Below are 19,949 nucleotides of genomic sequence, written 5' to 3' on the forward strand. Positions count from 1 at the left end.
AAAGAAGGAGGAGGAGAAGGAAAAATTGCCAGATCTCAGAAGACAAGAGAAGAAATGGGCTAAAAACAAACAAAAGGAATACAAAGAACATCTTGGGAAAGTAAGGACACAAGGGATTTGTCCCTACTTTTTCCATCTAACCATTCTTGCAGACATTGCTAATCCACCATGTTTTTCTCCAGAAAAACTTGATCAGAACGAGAATCATTCATGAGGTAGTACTCCAGGAATCCCTTATCTATCATTACTGACACATGAGATGAAACTTATTTTCTATTTTAGAAATAATACATAAGAGTTCAAGAGGCACTAGAGACAGAAGTCACTCATGTTACCATTTTCACTTGTAAAGGTGTAGATAAATAATTTTACTTTTTATTTCCTGGATGGAGAGTTCATCGGTTGCACAGTTGTGGGAGATTATCCACCTAAACTGTTTATTATGCTGTGTTTCTCAAATGATGGTCTGCAGACCACCTCCAGCAAAATTGTTGCACTCCTGAATTTCCAGATTCCTCTGCTAAGGCATCCTGAATGAGAATCCAGCGCAGGGAACAAAGAAGTTGTGTTTTTAGCAAGCACCTTGCCTGCATCTGTTACATAGCAAAGTTTGAAACACAGGAGTATAAGGATCGCTCATCTGGGTAACATTCTTATCAGCACTGAAACAGCGAAGGCTGACTGAGAGAACTGGTGAAGTTACTTTTCCTTAATGATACTTAGTTTCTTTGAATTCACAGCTTTAGGAAGGCATCAAACCTACTAGCTGAGATAAAATTGAACAAAATATCTGTGTTAGCTAAATGGAAACACAAATATATACATTTGTACAATATTAAAATAATACATCTATCCAACTATATTGTTTCTGATTTTTAATTACCAGTGATTTAGAATAGATGAGGGTGAAAACTCCCCTAGGCATAACCAGGGTATGCCTCCTGACTAGACCCTCTTTCCCTTTCGCCTGCTGGTATTATGTCACTGTGTCAATCTTATTCCTTCTGCTTATGTGTTCTGTAACCCTAATTGAGACCTGCCCATTATAATTTCCTCATAAAGACTTGTTTAATTAAGTTCTGCTTGATTTTCCCCTCTGGTGATGCAAAACAAAGTAACATGCCATTCAGAGTTGTGAAGGAAGGAAAATAGTTTTACATAGGTGGCCAGATTCAAGTCGTACGCATCTTAATATCATATTCAGAGCTACTAATAGTCAAGCTAAATCATGAAATTTAAAACCATTTTCCATCATTTTCCCCTAATATATGCTTTTTACTTTCTGTGCCTTTCCTCACTTTACTACTCCTGCCTAAAATGCCTTTGTTCCTCCCACATCTTACCCCTCCCTCACTTTTGCCTGTCTAGATAAAATATTTTCAACCTATAACTATCTATAATGTGTTTACTATGTCTCTCTTATGACAGTCAAATATACCTTATATTTTCTTATATTTATGGTAGCATAATTCCTTATTTATACAAAACTGTCTCCAAGGGCAGATTCTCTTTGCTTCCCCAGCACCTGGGTGTATACAGTAGGTGCTCAATTATACTTGCCATAATTAACAAATTAATAGATGATCAAAAAAGCCAGCTCTGGGAGGATTGTGCAGGGATAAATTACTTTTTGCCTCATCGTCACTGTAAAATGATCTTGCTAGAAAAATTTTGCCCTGACCTGGACACAGAGCCACTCCATCAGTTCTGAAATGTAACTATCCAATGGGTATTTTTGATATCTTCATTTGTGCACAGCGCCATGGTTACCAGGTAAACACAAAGTGTTGAGAAGAAATTCAATTATTTCTTTGTGACTCATTGACGTTCCACCTAAGTAAGCACTTGTGCATTTGTGTTAATGATTCTTTCTAGAAGTTTTAGGGATAGTTAAGAAAAGAAGTTATGGGACTTCCCTGGTGGCTCAATGATTAAGAATCTGCCTGCCAATGCAGAGGACACAGGTTTGATTCCCTGGTCTGGGAAGATCCCACATGCCACAGAGCAACTAAGCCCCTGCGCCACAACTACTGAGCCTGCACTCTAGAGCCCTCGAGCCACAACTACTGAGCCTGCGTGCTGCAACTACTGAGGCCCGCATGCCTAGAGCCCATGCTCCGCAACAAGAGAAGCCACCACAATGAGAAGCACGCACACAGCAACAAAGATCAACCCCCGCTTGCCACAACTAGAGAAAGCATGTACACAGCAACAAAGATCCAACACAGCCAAAAATAAATACATAAAATAAATTTATTAAAAAAAGAAAAGAAGGGCTTCCCTGGTGGCGCAGTGGTTGAGAATCTGCCTGCCAATGCAGGGGACAGGGGTTCGAGCCCTGGTCTGGGAAGATCCCACATGCCACAGAGCGGCTAGGCCCGTGAACCACAATTACTGAGCCTGCGCGTCTAGAGCCTATGCTCCGCAACAAGAGAGGCCGCGATAGTGAGAGGCCCGCGCACAGCGATGAAGAGTGGCCCCGGCTTGCCACAACTAGAGAAAGCCCTCGCACAGAAACGAAGACCCAACACAGCCATAAATAATAAATAAATAAATAAATAAAAATTTAAAAAAAGGAAGAAAAGAAGTTATAATGCTTAGAAGTCTATAAAATTTTTTAAAAAATTAACAATGGACTGTAAGATTTTATGACAAGGACGGGAAGTGAGATGGGGGAAGACATGCCATGTATTTAAATGAATTTGAACCCATCCTCAGAGCCACTGTAGACGATACTCTCAGTCTACTGATGGGCATTAAAATGAATCAGAGAATGAGGTTCAATGTAGCTTAACCCAGTATTGCCAGTGATTGAAAAAAAAAGCCCAGAATGTTTAATAGTTTTTTGAAAATAAAAATTTGGGGAAAATACATTTCTCAGAATAGTTCACTCTTATGTCTAATATATTACCCTGAAGAACAGTCTATTCTCTTGCCTAAATTACCAAAGACTAAATAATCATTTATTCCCTGAGGTAGTGGATGTTGAGGTTTTGTATTACGAGAGTAAAGACTGCCAGAGATAAAATATAGAGTTACTTCACTAGAATTTTTTTCTCAGGATCTGTTGTATTATACATCACCCTATCCCCCTAATTCATGTTATGACACTGAAAAATGCCAGGTGGTCGAAGTTAGCTATTAATTACTTCCTGCTCCTAGAAACACTGGCATTCCAGAAAGTAAATTAATTTTTCACTTCTGGTTTCAGATTACTGACTTTTGGTAAATGGGTTATGCTAATGTTTCTGGTCCAGTGTCAGTTGATGAGTCCCATAAAAGCACAGTTAAAATGCTATAAAGATCTCTTGTCTTTATCAAATATTTTTAGGCAATTGTGAAACCAATGAATAGGTTTATCTTGCCCCACCTCCTAAATAAGGGAAAAGAAAAGAAAAATTACTGCATAATAGCCATATGACTATGTATATTTAGCCTCTATTTTACAGTTGAATACATTTTATTGAAATATGCAAAACATCCAAAAATTTTAAAACATAAACAAAAAAATAATACAACAAAATGCAAGCTATCCTTTAATGTCACCCTTTGGGAAAGATGTTGGGAAGCTGTTATACATATTTTCTCTGAATTTGCCTTGAAATATGCATAAATTCATATGACATTTTGGTAAATGTATTTCCCTAAGAAGATGCCGTGCATTTCAGTAAGTGTATGATTTGGCAATTATTAAGGAAATTCATTTCTCATGTATAAAAAATAGTTGCATTAAATACATGTAACCTGTCAGAATGTGACTTATGGTTGCCTCTAGCAATAGCAATGTATGTTCTCTGCTCATTCAATTTAATAATACATTTTCAATAATAAATAAATTAGGTAATAAATTCATGTTATGTGCTGGAAACTAGAAATAACTCTCTTTCTCTGTCTCTTTCACTCCCCCTTTGCCTCCCCCCTTTTCTCTCTTTGTCTCTCTCATCCCTCTCTCTTTCTCTCTCTCTCTCTCTCTCTGTCTTCAATGTGCAGTATTCCATTGAGTCAGCATCTTTTGGAAAAAAATTAAACAAGTATTATCCCAAAAGAAAAATAATCCAAAGGAGACTAGGCCAAAATTGAATATGATCAATAATTCTTAAGAATCCTTCCTTATAATTTTATTAATTTATTTTTACATTTCAAACTGCTTTACATCTCTCATCTTATTTTACCTGAATAAAATATTGTGAGGGTCTAAAATATTACTTTGACAATTTATAATAATATCAGTGGAAGTCAAGGTCCATTGAGGTCACATGATCAACAGTTCATATGGGAAGTGGCAATTAGTAGCATATTTAGTTTGAAAATACAGTTTTCTTGACTTCAGTTCCATATTCTTTCTCGAAACAAAAGAGGTAGATAATATTTGTACACCAATTCCCCCATTTATTGTGTCAGCTTTGTGGCTTCTCCTTTTTTTAATCTTAAGTGTTTTAAACCCTTCCTCTTTGCCCCTGTCCTAGAATAGAAATAAAAGCAGTTGAAAAAGAACTTTCCTGCTTAGATCTCAAAAATGAAGACTCAGTTCTCAGTCAATATATGTGCTTAAGGTGAAGTCATCATTGGTGAGGTCTGAGGACATATATGTACTTGTCTGCGAAGGAAGAAATTGGGATTTTTGTAAGTCACATGATTGCTCATGTGGGGCACAGCATAGTAAAAGCAGCATAGATGTTAGAATTAGATATTAAATATGAGTGTTAACCCCTGTTCTCCCACTCACCAGCTACGTGTTCTTAGAAAGCTGAAGTTCAAATTTTCAACTAGTAAAATGATGGAGTTGTAATATTTAAGTGAAATAGGCCATGCAGGGGCTCACTAAATATTTCCTGAGTACTTTCATCTCATTCCCTGCAGATTTAAACTTGCTTCTCTACCGTTCTCTCTATTGACTGTAATGAACTGTCTCCTCTTCTGGTATAGGCTGAACACAGACAATGAAAGTCAACGGAAGGGAGAATGAAAGTGAACATTTGTGTAGGCATTTCTTGCCCCAGGGCCCTTTCTACTGGTTAAGGGCTCACCTTTCTGTACCAAAGGAGAGACCTGGTGTCCCAGCAGATGCCCCTCTCCCACTCCAGTTTCCACTTTGGCTGGGTCCCGGTAAACCCTCCTTCCACTAAACCATTCAGGCTGAGGGTGGGAATAGTTTTCCTGCCATGGTTCTTCCAGAGTGCTTCACCATCACTTGCTGACTTCCTCAAAGCTGCTCACACCTTTTAAAATAATCCCTTTATTAAACTCTCTTCAAAGGTCCATTTTCAATGTGCCATCTGTTCTCCAACTGGGATACTGATCAAATCATTATTCTCCTTATCATTAAATATAATTATTAATGAATGGTTTCATTGAATGTCATACCAAGTGTTGCTATGAACAAGATTCATAGTATTTAACTGCTTTGAGATTGTGAAAGCTATCAAGTGACACGTGGAAATGCAGAACCATCTATCTTGTGAGGCTTCTGGATAATTGCCTAAAATGCAGATGTCATAAAGGAACTCAAAAATGTTTATATCTGTTGAGAAGTGTACTAATTTACTAATTAGCAAATATGTATATTTAATAGGGTATTGTTGAACACTACACAAACAGTATATATCTGTCAAATTTTATAAATAATTATAAATGCAAAGATAAGACAAAAATCACTTTTATCTTTTACATTAATGAGAAACATGAAAAATATGTTAAACTTGTCTTCCTGGGAGTGGCTAGGATGGGGATTTCAGAGAGAGAGGCTTCTGCCTTCAGCCCTGGGATGATCACAGCTGTGAGCAAACTCATGCTGACCTGCCCAGAGCCTGTGATTCCAGTGGCATATCCACCATGGCGACTGGTTCCACACTGGCTAAGATAAATAGCAATAAACAAAATCTATTCAACTGCATGGAAAAAATAGAAGATGCTGAGGCATGGGCTTAATGAAAAAAACATTTTGGCAAAAGATAAGAAATAGAAGGAGCAAAATATTTTTTAACTTAAAATACTATAAACCACATAAGTTAAATAATTTAAGTAGCATGACTTTTAAAACTTACACATTGGCTAATATTTTTCAGTCATTTTCTCTGAAGCAGTATAATACATATCAGAGAAAATCAGCTGATTCACTTTTACAAAGCCAGAGGAAAATAAATTGGTATGAGAGTTTCTCCTCCTAGTAAATGTTGAGAAGATGAGCATTCATTTTCCTGATGTTTCCTATCAGTGAGATTTCCAATAACCCATAGTTTCAGGCAATTCACTCCTTCTACCTCATTTGGTTGACCCAGGCATTGGGACTGATTGCTACAGATTTAATATAGCTACATCTAATGGCTTGTAGATTGTTTTATGATCAAGCCTTGCTTGAAATGTCTATTCAGCTTTGCCCCAGGAATCAGAATGTTAAAATGCCTAGGACAAATGACTTTCTCCACATCCGACGTAAAAACCCTTCCTAACAGGATAGCATAGTAGTTGTTTATTCTGGCACCCACTAAAATTAATTTAAAAAAAAAAAAACAAAACAAAAGTGAATATAAACAATTACAAGAGCTTTAAGTGATAAGGAAGATTTTGGAGTTCACTAGGAGTAAAATGTATTGTTTCACAGTCTATTGGTGACATAATGGATTACAGAAGATCCTGAAGGTGTGTGATGCTTTTTACTTACAATGTTGGCGGTAGGTTTCCATCAATGCACACAGACGTTGCAGATATCAGTCTAATAACCTTGAATTTCTTTCAAATGTGGACGTTATTAGACCTGTTGAACTTTGTTTTTTCAAGAATGAGCATCTTATGAATTTAAATACCAACAGTGAAGATAATAAAATAATTTGTTGTCTCAGATTATATTTTTAAATAACTCTTTTTATGTTGCACCTGTAATTTGTTTCAAATAACTTTAGCTGACATAATTACTTCAAATATCTAAAAGTTTATTTATTTTCTCCAAACATCTGTTTAGTATATCTTAAATAATGCATAATAAAAGCAATTACATAAGTGAGGCTTCTGTATTTTTTAAATAGTGATAAAAGTTAAGGGAATACCAAAAAGTCTCAAACTGACTCTTGAGCAGGAAAAATTAGGTAAGGATGAGAAATAAAATTTTGAAAAGATTCTACCTAATCCATTTGTTTGTGTTTGAGGCTGATGACGTACTGATCTGGCTTAATTAACATGAGAACATAATTGTTAGCTCTTACCAATGGAAAATTTTGACAGATTCCCATCTTTGTTCAAAAAGAGTCTGAAACAAACTTCTTAGATTTGATTCAATAGGTTTTATTCATATACCTAATATACCAGTTATTTTTATATGTATTTATTTATAAATACAATACACCCAAGTACATCTCCTTGGATTTTGATCTGTCTGAGAGCATTTGAGACAAATTGCATTATGAATATAATTAAAATCTTAAACTAAGAAATAATGACATCATGAGAGGGCTAAAATCAAAATGTTGAACCATATCATCCTGGTTTAACATCTTACATCCAAATATTTCTTCTCAGTGTGTCTGGTGCCTTGATTCATGCATTAAAATGCTAGTTTGCATAAATGTTCAAAAGATGAGCATTTCTTTATCTCAACAGGTTTTAGACTTACTCTTTTTTTTTTTACCAGTTTGAGTCTTTTATTTTTTAGTGTTTTTTAACATCTTTATTGGAGTATAATTTGATTACAATGGTGTGTTAGTTTCTGCTTTATAACAAAGTGAATCAGCTATACATATACATATATCTATAGACTTACTCTTAATGAAGGATTATCTCTTTGATTAAGCTCAAACTAAGAATCAATGCAAAGAAAGAATAAAAAATTTCCAAGCTTTCAGAATACTTTGGATATAGGTATGTGTATGAAGCAAGGAGAGGAGGTAGAAAGATACTTACATTAATTGTGAACAATGATACAGCTTTATTTTTGTGACTGCAAAATCATACATTTTCTTTCATTAGGATATATATTAAAAATAGCAAAATTGCAAATACTTTAATCTAACAACTGGTCTTTTTCTTTCAATCACATATTTTCTACCTTGTTGCACTTCTGCTGGCCCACTTGTTTTTTTCTTTTCTTGTTGTTCATTTTGACATGCACAAACCATTGCAACTTGTAATATATACATTTATCGCCATCTTTCAGTCGTTTGTTATTTTGGTCACGGTTGGTTGAAGGCTTTGTTTGTTTCAATTTGTTTGTTTTTTAATAACTCAGAGTCTGTGACTATTTGAAATCAACTTGAAAATAAAAGTGGAAAAGTGTGTTCTTTGTTGTTGTTGATTTTTTTTAGAATGCCTAGTGCCTCTCTTTATAGGGGAAATTGGTACAAGAGAGTTGAAAACTAGAGAAAAATATAAGATGAGCAATACATAGTCATCAACTATCTTTATAGATTAAAATTCTCTTATTCAGTATAAAAAATATAAAATTACATTATTAGTAATGTTATTTGATTTGTTTTCAAAATTATCATATTTGATATATTTATATATAAGAGCACATAGTAAAGAAGAAGAAATAAGTTTTGAATACATGGTTTGAATTTGCCCTTCTGATAGTTGGAGACCGCTGAATTAAAAGCCATTAGCAAAAATCCTCTCCTTCTATGTTCTCAACCTTTATATTTATTATTTGAGACACCTTGAATTTTTGAGGACTAAGAAGTCTCCTTGTCTCACATTACAATTTGAATTCTGACACAAAATAAATCTGTTTTGAAGAACATCACAATAGATAAGCTATCAGGATATTCACATTTATACCCCCTTTTAAATAATGTTTAATACAATACTTTATAGTATTTGCAGATTGGTTATCTCTGAATAGTCCTTCTTGAAATTGTCTTATACTTTAAACAGCAGAAAATTAATTAATGCTGTGTATATTTAAATACTCATAATAATATGATAGAAATTTTGGGTTGTTTTAGGAAGCAACAAGAAATCCAATTAAAGAAGATTAGAAAATAATATTATCTATTATCCACTGTAAGATGAAAAGTGTTGAAAACAATTTTATTAGTTGTCTCTAATTATAGTTTAAGGTAAGTGATAAAGAAAACTTAAATGTAATAAACTCCCCATAATACATCCTATGGAGCAATACAAAATATGGCCAGTTTGTTGCTTAAGACTAAACATTTAAAAAAAGAAAAAGAAACATGTATCAACTCTTACATTGTCAAATACACTTACCTTCAGTTGATTAGAGCTGATATGGTGTTTTCAGACAATGTGGGCTCTACTTAGTTGAATTTACTTCTTAACTTTAAATTATGTACAATAAAAGCAAAGGGACCTCAATTTAAAGTCAAATTGTTCTGTACAGCATATTTGAAATGTACCTGAATTCCTGTTTATGTGCTTAATGAATGAATCACAATACTCAGGCACCTATTAATAATGAAAAAATGAAGTTAGATAAGACAGGACTGTCTGATCTTTGCCGGTCTCCCAGAATCAGGATGTATTGCTTTCAGGCAGATGTCTTGAAGAGTCAGAGCGTGGGAGGATGACTTAAATTCGAAAACAAAAAACAAAAAACCTTAACAATGAGGATGAGGCGATCTGTTGTGTCACAACTTCCCAAGTAGCTCTTCTATAAATAAGGATGGCATGTAGTATAAGAATCTTCCCTTTAGAGAAACAATTGCAGACATGTGCCTACAGTAACTCAAGTGCTCTGACAACTCATAGAAATGATGCTCTGACCTATTTGCCCAGTTTTGAACTAGAAGCATTAGAATAAATTCCATATGTCGGAAATTGAGTAAACTCATGTCGAGTAATGAGGATGATAAATTAAGGAATATATGTGTGATTTATCACTCCTTTCTGGAGAACACCGTTAGCAATAGCAAATGTAAATTAAGATGACACTACAAAACAGATTAGTGGAAAATAGTATGCAGAATTCCAAGGAGATTAACAAGCAGGACAGGAGGCAATTTTAAAAATCACAGAAGAAACTCAAGTGCCTGCTGGTCTTGAAAAGAATCAGTATTTACCTAGTCCCTTTCATCCAAGAATCTTAGTATATTTCAAAGTATTTCAAATTGCTTTTTACCTGGTAAGGTATCCATATTGTCATCTAAATCTTACAGATCAAAATAAAAATCAAAGTGCCCTATCTTTATTAAAAACTACAAAATAGGAAAAGCAAGTTAGTGATGGATCCCTCTTGGTATATTATTCAGAGACACAAATGCAAGGAAGATGAGCAGAAAACACTGTACTTTACTAATACTGTGTGGCAGGATAATTTATTGGAAAATTCATTTGTGTTTTGTTTTCTCTGCTCAGGAAGAATCAGAAAGAAAGAGAGTTCACAGTGTTTTGTGCTCTGCATTTTTCCTTCCATTCTGACTAGGCCTTTATGTTTCTTTGCCTGAGGGACTGTTCAGGAACTGAACAGAACTTATTTGAAAATAGCCTCTGTTTCCAGCTTTTGTGAAAGTACAAACCAGGGGTCACAAATTCAAATACTGACAGAGCCAGGCAGCACCTAACTGAAGAAAGCAGACTGGGTTTAATTTTTTCCACATAGGCTCGATTTGGTTGCATATTTATTTTTGTAGGAATAGTCTTTACTTTCACTAAAGAGTATACTTCCATTTTTTTTTTTTTTAATTTAGAATTTTGGTTCATTTTTCTTTTCTTCTTTTGGTACTGTCCACGAAACACTGCACCAAACAGAGTTAAACAGGCAAAGAAAACTTTACTCAAGATTACCAAAGGGGCCAAGACTGTTGCAATAGGAGAAAGAGATTGAAATCAATTTTGCTGAAACAAAAAGTGGGATGAACTAAACAAAATACGTAAGAGGACGTGGTGGGGAGGTTGATGTCTGTGATTAGACCATCTGTGTTTGTTGATTGTCACTTATCAAAATTAGGGTCTAGCATCCCACAGAGATTGGGAGATAGGGTCAGGAATCCCTTGGATGATTACATACCAAAGGGAAGACTCCCAGGTCCTTGAGAAAGACCTTTCTGAGTTATAAAACTGCCAAGAGCCCAAGAGAAACTTTACATCCAAAGGGACAGAGAAAGAATTCACAATCACAAGTTTTCTAAATAAACGCTCCAAAAAATGGGAAGTCAGAGACCTATGGTCAGGAAGAAGTCTGTCTAAAATTTAGTCAAACTGAGGAGGACGTTAAGGCCTTTACAGTCAAAAGCGATATGGTCAAAGGGAAGTCTTTCTGTTATATGTGGAGGACAGCAGTGCGAATATGGTGCTAAGTGGTGACCATCGGATTAGTGTTGTGAGAGACACCTGGTACTGATGAGGGATGCTGGAAGCTTGCCAGGCTCATTTAGATGGGGCAGCAGTGCTATCAAGAGGAACTGAAGACCCAGTTTTGCCAGATCTGTCCGTTTTTTAGGAGAATCTAGATGTTTATGTAGGCAGTTAATATAAAGTTTTTTATCGCTTTGAAATATTAATAAAAGATTTACCTGGCCAGCAAGCCATCAGTCTATCCTCTCTTGCAAGATCTCAGAAAGCAATATATTAAACATCCTAAAAAGAGATGGAAGAGGGGGAACCACCCTTTTTTGGCCAGGGGATGAAAGAAGTGGAACAAAGAAAAGATGGTTCAGGAGGATGATTAAGGACTGTCTGCATGGGTAATGGATCGTGAAATCAACCTGCCTTCCTTCCACTGGAATCAAAGAACTTTAAGGCTTAGAGTCAAGTAGATTTGATTTAAAGTTAAAAAAGAAATCGGATATTTGCTACAGAGTGAAATTTGTGGAGTAAGAATAATACCCAAATACAGTGACTGCATGACTTGATGGTTACCATCATCTATTTCATATGATAGATATGAGCAGTGGGGGAAGGGGGATGTGATTCATATTTTCCTATCCAGATGTACAAAAGAATAATGTTATTTGCTTTCTATAACTGATGTTATTTTTTATTAACCTCCATTTCTACTTATAGAGTACAGTGTAGGGCCTGAAAGATCTCAACTTGCCAAATAATACCTCAGTCCTCCCATTTTTCAAACTTTGTCCTTGCATTCTCAGTCTCTTTTGAATACATAGTCAGAATTTTAAAGTTAAAGCATCAAACCAGGGCTGTTTCTCCTATTTCAAAAGGGACCCCTTTTTTCCTCCCTGTCTTCTTTTTTCATGTAGCCCCTGGGTACAGGGAAATATATATTCTTAGTGGAAGAAAGAGCCTCACGTGTGTCCACGAGAATGTGATTGTTCTGGTCCTGTATCTTGGGAATCAAACTTATAGTCAGGATTTCATCAAGAGAACTAATATATGTAGAGTTTAAGATCATAGACAAGGGGATAATATTCCCTGGACTCATAGCCCAGTTTTGCCACTTATTAGATATCTGACACTAGGAAATTACTTAAACTTTCTAGGTCTTAATTTTGTCATGTGTAAAAGAGGGGTAAAATGTACCTACTCATAGAGTTTTAAAAGGATTCAATTACTGAATGCAAGCACCTGGTAATATGGCAAGCTCCAGATAAATATTATCACTACATTACAGGACTGATATCAGCTGAAGGGTGGTTGGTACTGTGGTACTCACATCCCTAGGGTTGCTGCCATTGCCTCTGGTGAGGGAGGTCCATACCACAGTGCCTTCCTTACCCCAAAACAAGGCTATTCTTGTCAATATCTTCTTAACTGTACTGGATTCTTATCTATATTCTCACCATAGTCAACACATAAGATGTCTGTGGGTTTGGTTAACTCAGTTATAATAAATGACTTAATTAGTGTAATTAGTAGCAATAAGGAAGTCTTTTTCTTCTTAGTTTCAATCCCCCTTTTATTTCTTAAACATGTGAAACATATTTGTAGGTTTCTTCCAAAGTTTGAAGTTTATAGGTTAGTTTACATCATCTGCTGTTTCTCCTGACTCTTTTTTACAGAGGTTAGCTCAAGATGGTGGAGTAGAAGGACGTGAGCTCACCCGTTCTTACGTAAACACCAAAATCACAAGCAACTGCTGAACAACCATTGACAGAAAAATGCTGGAATCTACCAAAAAAGATACCCTACATCCAAAGGCAAAGAAGAAGCCACAATGAGCAGGTAGGAGGGCACAACTGCAATAAAATCAAATCCCATACCCGCCAGGTGGGCGACCCACAAACTGGAAAACAATTATATCACAGAAGTTCTGTCACAGGAGTGAAAGTCCTGAGCCCCATGTCAGGCTTCCCAGCCTGGGGGTCTGCAACAGGAAGAGGAGCCCCCAGAGAATCTGGCTTTGAAGGCCAGTAGGGTTTGATTGCAGGAATTCCACAGGGCTGGGGGAAAAAGAAAATCCACTCTTGGAAGGTGCATAGAAGGTCTTGTGCCCACCTGGGCTCAGGGGAAAAAAGCAGTGACCTCACAGGAGACTGGGCCAGACCTACCTGCTAGTATTGGAGGGTCTCCTGCAGAGGTGGAGACTGGCTGTGGCTCATGGCAGGCAGAGCTCTGGTGAATACTCATTGGTGTGAGCCCTCCTGGAGGTCACCATTAACCCCACCCTACAGCCTGTAGGCTCCAGTGCTGGTATGTCTCAGGCCAAGCAACCAACTGGGCAGTAACACAGTCCTGCCCATTAGCAGACTAGCTGCTAAACATCTTCCTGAGCACAGCCATGCCCACCAGAGCAATGAGATCCAGCTCCACCCACCAGTAGGCAGGAACCAGACCCTCCCATCAGGAAGCCCACACAAGCCTCTTAGACATCCTCATCCACCAGAGGGCAGACAGCAGAAGCAAGAAGAACTACAATCCTGAAGCCTGCAGAACGGAAACTGCTATCACAGAAAGTTAGACAAAATGAGATGGCAGAGGAATCTGTCCCAGATGAAGGAAAAAGATAAAACCCCAGAAGAACAACTAAGTGAAGTGAAGATAGGGAATCTACCGGAAAAATAATTCAGAATAATGATAGTGAAGATGATCCAAGATCTCAGAAAAAGAATGGAGGAAAGATCAAGAAGATGCAAGAAACGTTTAATGAAGACCTAGAAGAACTAAAGAGCAAACAGAGATGAACAATAAAATAACTGAAATGAAAAATACACTAGAAAGAATCAATAGCAGAATAACTGAGGCAGAAGAATGGATAAGTGACCTGGAAGACAGAAGCAATAGAAATTTAGAATCTAATTACTAAGAAAATTTTATAAAATTATTTAAACTTTTGACATTTCAAGTCATTCAGTACTCATTGAGCATTTATGGTATGCAGAAAGCAGATTACAAACTAAAGGTGGGAGTAGGGGTTATTCAGAAATTATAAAAGCATAGTCTACCTTTTAAGAGTTGAATTTTCATCCAGAAATGGAAACAAATGTATTCATATGCATAATACTAGAAACAAGACAAATGTACTTTAGTTCACAAAAACATTATAAACAAATTCTGATACTCAAACAAAAAGGAAGGTATAACGTTCCACTGAAGAAATGTTTATAAGAAGAGGAGGGAACATACAGAGTTGAAAACATCTGTATGGGTTTAATAATCAGATAGAGAAGAAGCGCAATTAAAATAGGGCACATATCATTAGGGAATATGTGAGAATTTTTCCTTTTCTGATAATTCTTAATTGAGATCTGTTTTGAGGTTAGAACTAGAAACAGATATTGGATGAGTTAGAGCGATGAATACCAGAAGACATGTTCTGGTCTTTTCTCCCTAAGCAAAAAAGAACCTTCAAAGGTACATGAATGTGTGAAGATGCAAAGTTGTGTTTAAGGAAAAGTACTCCATTGATAACATGTAAGATAGATCCGAAAGAAGAAAAGTTAGAAACATGTGGATGAAATGGAGTCTCACTTGCAAATCATTTCCTAATGGGCTTTTTAATTTGTTTTGTTTTTTTTTAGGTTGGGTATAGCTGGGATTTATTTCTTTATAGTGATTTGCGGGAATTCCTTGGAAGAAAAGAGTGCATGAGGAACTAATCTGGTGGCTGAGATACCAAGTTTCTTTCTCTGAGTTGTATTCTTTTTCACATCTCCAATTTGACTAAAACAATATATCACAACAATAAATTAATTCTGAATTGATTTTGAGTGAATTAAACTGAATTATAAAGGTAAAATGAAAATGAAAGGAATTGAAAAAGGGTCTCTATTATTAGATAAAGAAATATATAAAACTCAGAAAATATTGTCACAAAACAAGCAAAATTTGAGTGTTGATCAAGAGTTCTAGGCTGTGTGTGTGACTGGATGGAAGCTTCAATAATGTGAATTAGAAGAAGCCAAAGATTCATCTGTTAAAACTATCTCTTTGCCAGAAGGTCATGCCGTGGTCACCATTTCATTTAAAGATCTTTTAGAGAAAATGTGTTGATTCCAGAAAATGTTCATACATTATTGTAAAGGCATTTTCCCAGTTATAAATTTAACTCTGCAAGAAGATTTCTTAGGAACTCTAACCCTTCATTTATATTTTAGTTCAGAGGTTTGAGCTGATTATAATAGTCTGTTCTGATCTGTGCTCATTATATTGTCTTTTCCCTTTAAAACTGACTGCCTTTCCCTTCCTGTATCCATTGGTAAATTTCCTATGTGTTGTCATAAAATGTGTACTGTTGTTTTTATGTGCATATATTTTAATGTATATAAATTGATTGTGTCCTACAACTCATTTTTCTTACTTTTTTCCACTAAGCATTAAACTTTCAAATTCTCTCCATGTTTTTATGTGTAGATATATTCCATTGCTTCTGACTTCTATTTGAATTCCATGGAGTGTATTACACTTTACTTATCCATTCTGACAGTGATGGATGTCATGATTAACACTAATTCCCAGAACTCACAAGAATGTTGTCATGAATACTCTTGTTTGTTTCCATTAGAAATCTCTACAAGAATCTCCTAAGAGTGGCATTGTTGGGTTATAGACTGTACTTATTCCTACAAATTATAAACAATTTCATCTCCAGAATGGAGATGCCAACCTTGTCTCTCACCAATGGTGCATGAACATTCCTCCATCCCCACATCCTCACTAACACTTGCAATTATCCCTCTTTCTAATAGATGAAAAGTGGTATGTTTTCATTTTCAATTCTTTAACTATTAAGAAATGAATTTGAGCATGTCTACAATGTGCTTGTTAGCTTTTTGTTTCCTCTTCTATAAATTTCATGTTCCATTTTTCTAATATAATAAATTGATACATATAAGCTGTTATGCAGAAATTCATTAGGTACTCCACATACAAGTCCCCTCATCATTTTTGTCTTGCAAAAATAACTTTACAATCTATAGTCTGTTATTTTTGACCCTAATACTTTTTCACTGAACACAAATGCTTAAGCATTCGTTGTTATCTAATTTTCAATATTGTCACCTTTTTTGTCTTAATGATTTTGCTTTTAGAAATTCTTCCCCACCCCGAGGTAACAAAGGTCATTATAAGACCTCAAATTAGTTTTAACATTTTACCATTCCCATTTTAATTATTTCTTAGTTTTACTTTAAGCACCTATCTGTACCCATATAATCTCATGGAACTAATCACCTTACATGTCCTTTAAAACAGGGAAAAGTGAAGATAAGAAGAAAGGATAAAAATTCATCTTAAGCAAAAAATAAAGACGTGGAGTTCTTTGACAGAGATGAATACAAAGAAGGACATATCCACCAGGTTTAAATCACATAAAAGATACTAAATAGTGGTGCTATGGACTGAATTGTGCCCTGCCACTCCTACTCCATTCATATGTTGAAGCCCTAATTCCCACTACCTCAAGATGAGGTCTTTAAATAGGCAATTATGTTAAAAGGAGGCTATTTGGGTGACTCTAATTCAATCTGACTGGTGAAGTGGAGATTAAGACACACAGAGAGAGACACCAGGGATGTCCCTGCACAGACAAAAGGCCACATGAGGACACAGTGAGAAGGGAGAGAGGCAAGTAGAGAGGCCAGAGGAGAAACCAACCCTGCTGGCACCTTGGTCTTGGACTTCCAGCCCCAAGAACTATGAGAAAAGAAATGTCTGTTGTTTAAGCCACCCAGTCTGTGATACTTTGTTTTGACAGCCAGAGGCAACTAATACAAGTGTGTTAATGTGGAAGTGAAACTTTAGATTAAGTTTTCAGAACATTCTTACCACCAAATACTATTGGAATTATAAGATGATTACTCCAGGTAAAGGATGACAATAACATCCCCTGAAAAGATTTACAGCTACTTAGTAACAAATGCTAATACAAATGATATCTTGTATATTGACTGGTGCTTAACAGATAGGGCTATGGATTGTTAGTTCATTTCTAGAATTGACTTCCATGTTCTATTAACAACTGTTCGTTGTTTACTTAACTATGCTGTAGTAATAAGAAGAAATGTGAAGTCTTGGCATAAATAATGGAGCAGAAAAACAATGCAGTTGCACGTAAACAAAAACAGCTATTAGCTTAACTTCACTCCCCTTAAATAACAATTTTCAACAAGCCCTAGTCCACTCTACTCGAGTAAATTGTTCATTCTTTAACCAAGTCTAAGTTAAAGAGTGACTCATTTCTTGTTTCCCTTGATTCTCTATTTCCCAAATAAGTAAATAGTTCTTCATTGGAATAACAGTGACTCCTATCCTTATGCAAATAAAAGTGAAGCAAATTCTCACTTGTTATCAATGCTTTGACAGCAGAAGCTTAAGTTCAAAAATGATGTTTTTTGCTTAAAGAGACCTCTTTCACCCTTTAGAAACCCTGTTGGTCTGAGATAGTTTTCTTAGTATATTCAATGCTTTGATGATAACCAGAGCAAGGGCTGTATGCAACTGTCAATAAATACACATAGTGAGAAAAAGCATTATGATATAACTCAAGGTAAAATTTATTGATGAGAACTGGAGCCCCTATCATCAGTCAACTGTCTCCTTTCATTTCACCTAGGTACACTGTCTTTAATTTTTTTTAACTTAACAAGGAGCATATTGTAGAAGCTAAAAAATGGTAAGGACTCACTCATTGATTTATAGGATGCACAGGCCTCACAGCCTTAACTGGACTGAAGTTTACCTGAGTAATTCTTATATACCTAAATGATGATACCTTCTTAGAGTGGTGATAAAACACCACCTCAGCCCAGTGTTAAACCAGCCAGGCATAGAGGACAGACCACTCCCCCCCATCTTCATTTGTGATGATAAGATTATATCACTGGGAAAACAGCAGGTCTAATTCAAGATATGAAATGCCTCTTTGTTCTCTCAGATACACTGAGGAAAAACATTTCGAAGTTTGCCAACTCTACAGGAGTAATCATGAGAAGTTGATTCTCACCAGGTGACAACCATTTTACTCAGCGATCTCAGAATATCATTTTACTGTAAACCAATTTGAAATCTATTCAGATGATTTGGCTTTGAGAATCTTATAATCTAATATTTATTTTCACAGAATAGGGTCAACAGCTGGGAGCAACAAATTATGAAAGTGTATGTGAAAGCTGTCTCTCTTTCTCACTCTTGCTCTCTGGTCCCCTCCCCCTTTCCCTCTCCCCCCACCCCCCACCCCATGTCATTCTAGCTCTCACTCCTGCCCTTTCATCATTGCAAGGAGGATAGAGCTGGTGTTGTGTTGATCTAAATTCAAATCCTGATTTTGGCACTTAATATCTGAGCAAATGTCGACAAGATGTTTAACCTTCTGAACTTTAATGTATTCCTCCATAACATTTAATATAAATTATGTACTGAAGTACTCAGTTACTTGCCCTAGTGCCTGGAAAATACTTGTCTCAATAAATTTTAGTATATTCAAATTTCATCCCTATGTTGGATTTTTCAAAATATATTTTATAGATTTCAAAGATTATTAACACAAAATTGCAAGGATATCTAAGAATAGAGATGAACTTGTTTTGATTCAAAAGACCGTAAGAATTCGATGTTTTAGAACTCAAGATATAAGTAAGAGTAGGCACTTCATTTAAGATGGATCTTGATATATGCCTGTAATGCCATAGTGAAAAATAAATATATTTCCTACTATCTTTCTTACAGAAAACATTGTTCTTTATTTTTCCCATTAACTCGTTAATTGGCTCAGTTAAAAGAATTCTAAAACATTCCAATATTGCTATTGTACCATGTGCCACTGCAAACACTACGTGTTTGTCAGTTTAAATGGTAGAATGATGAATTTTCATGATGCTGGGATACACTGGCTGCTACAGCAAGAATGCCTTCCCTGCTGAATGATGTCTTCTGATCTTAGTACAGATTCTTGGTTGCACATGTACCAGCCAATATCTCAGGATTCTGAATTTCTTTCAGATTTTGATGCTTTTAGTTGGGTTTGAAATAGCTTTCCCAACTAGTTCCTCCAGAGTAAGGCCATGCTTTTCTCTGTTTTGTTTTTAGTACTGACTTACCAAAGCCCTATTTCCAGTAATGTTCATAACCTTCCCATAAATAGATCACCTGATTTGGGTGGGCTTTAAACCTTTTTATTTTTTATTTTTCATGAAAAGCTTTGCAGTTGGAAAACTTTGGACTCCATGTGAATCAACTCTGAGGCCCACTGCTGGCCTGTTGTATTGAGGAAGTATCTGGGTACTGCCCAAAGCATCTGTGTTGAAGGCCACTTTTTAACTATTTGACTTTCTAAAAAATTTCTAATTTATTCCAGATAGACACTTTTAAAAAAATGATGCTTAATTTTATGTGTCAACTTGACTAGGTCACAGAGTGCCCAGATGCTTGATTAAACATTATACTGGGTATTTATTGTGAAGGTGTTTCTGATTAGATTGACACTTAAATCAGTAGACTGAGTAAAGCAGATTGCCCCTCACATAATGTGGGTGTTACTTATACAATACATTGAAGATCTAAGTAGAACAGAAGGCCTGACCCTCTCCCCAATAGGAGGGATTTCCTCCTGCATGACTGCTTTTGAGTGGGGACATTGTTTTTTTCCTGTCTTCAGACTTGAACTG

This window comes from Eschrichtius robustus, chromosome 18 (assembly GCF_028021215.1).
Source record: "Eschrichtius robustus isolate mEscRob2 chromosome 18, mEscRob2.pri, whole genome shotgun sequence".
In the NCBI taxonomy this organism is placed as follows: Eukaryota; Metazoa; Chordata; class Mammalia; order Artiodactyla; family Eschrichtiidae; genus Eschrichtius; species Eschrichtius robustus.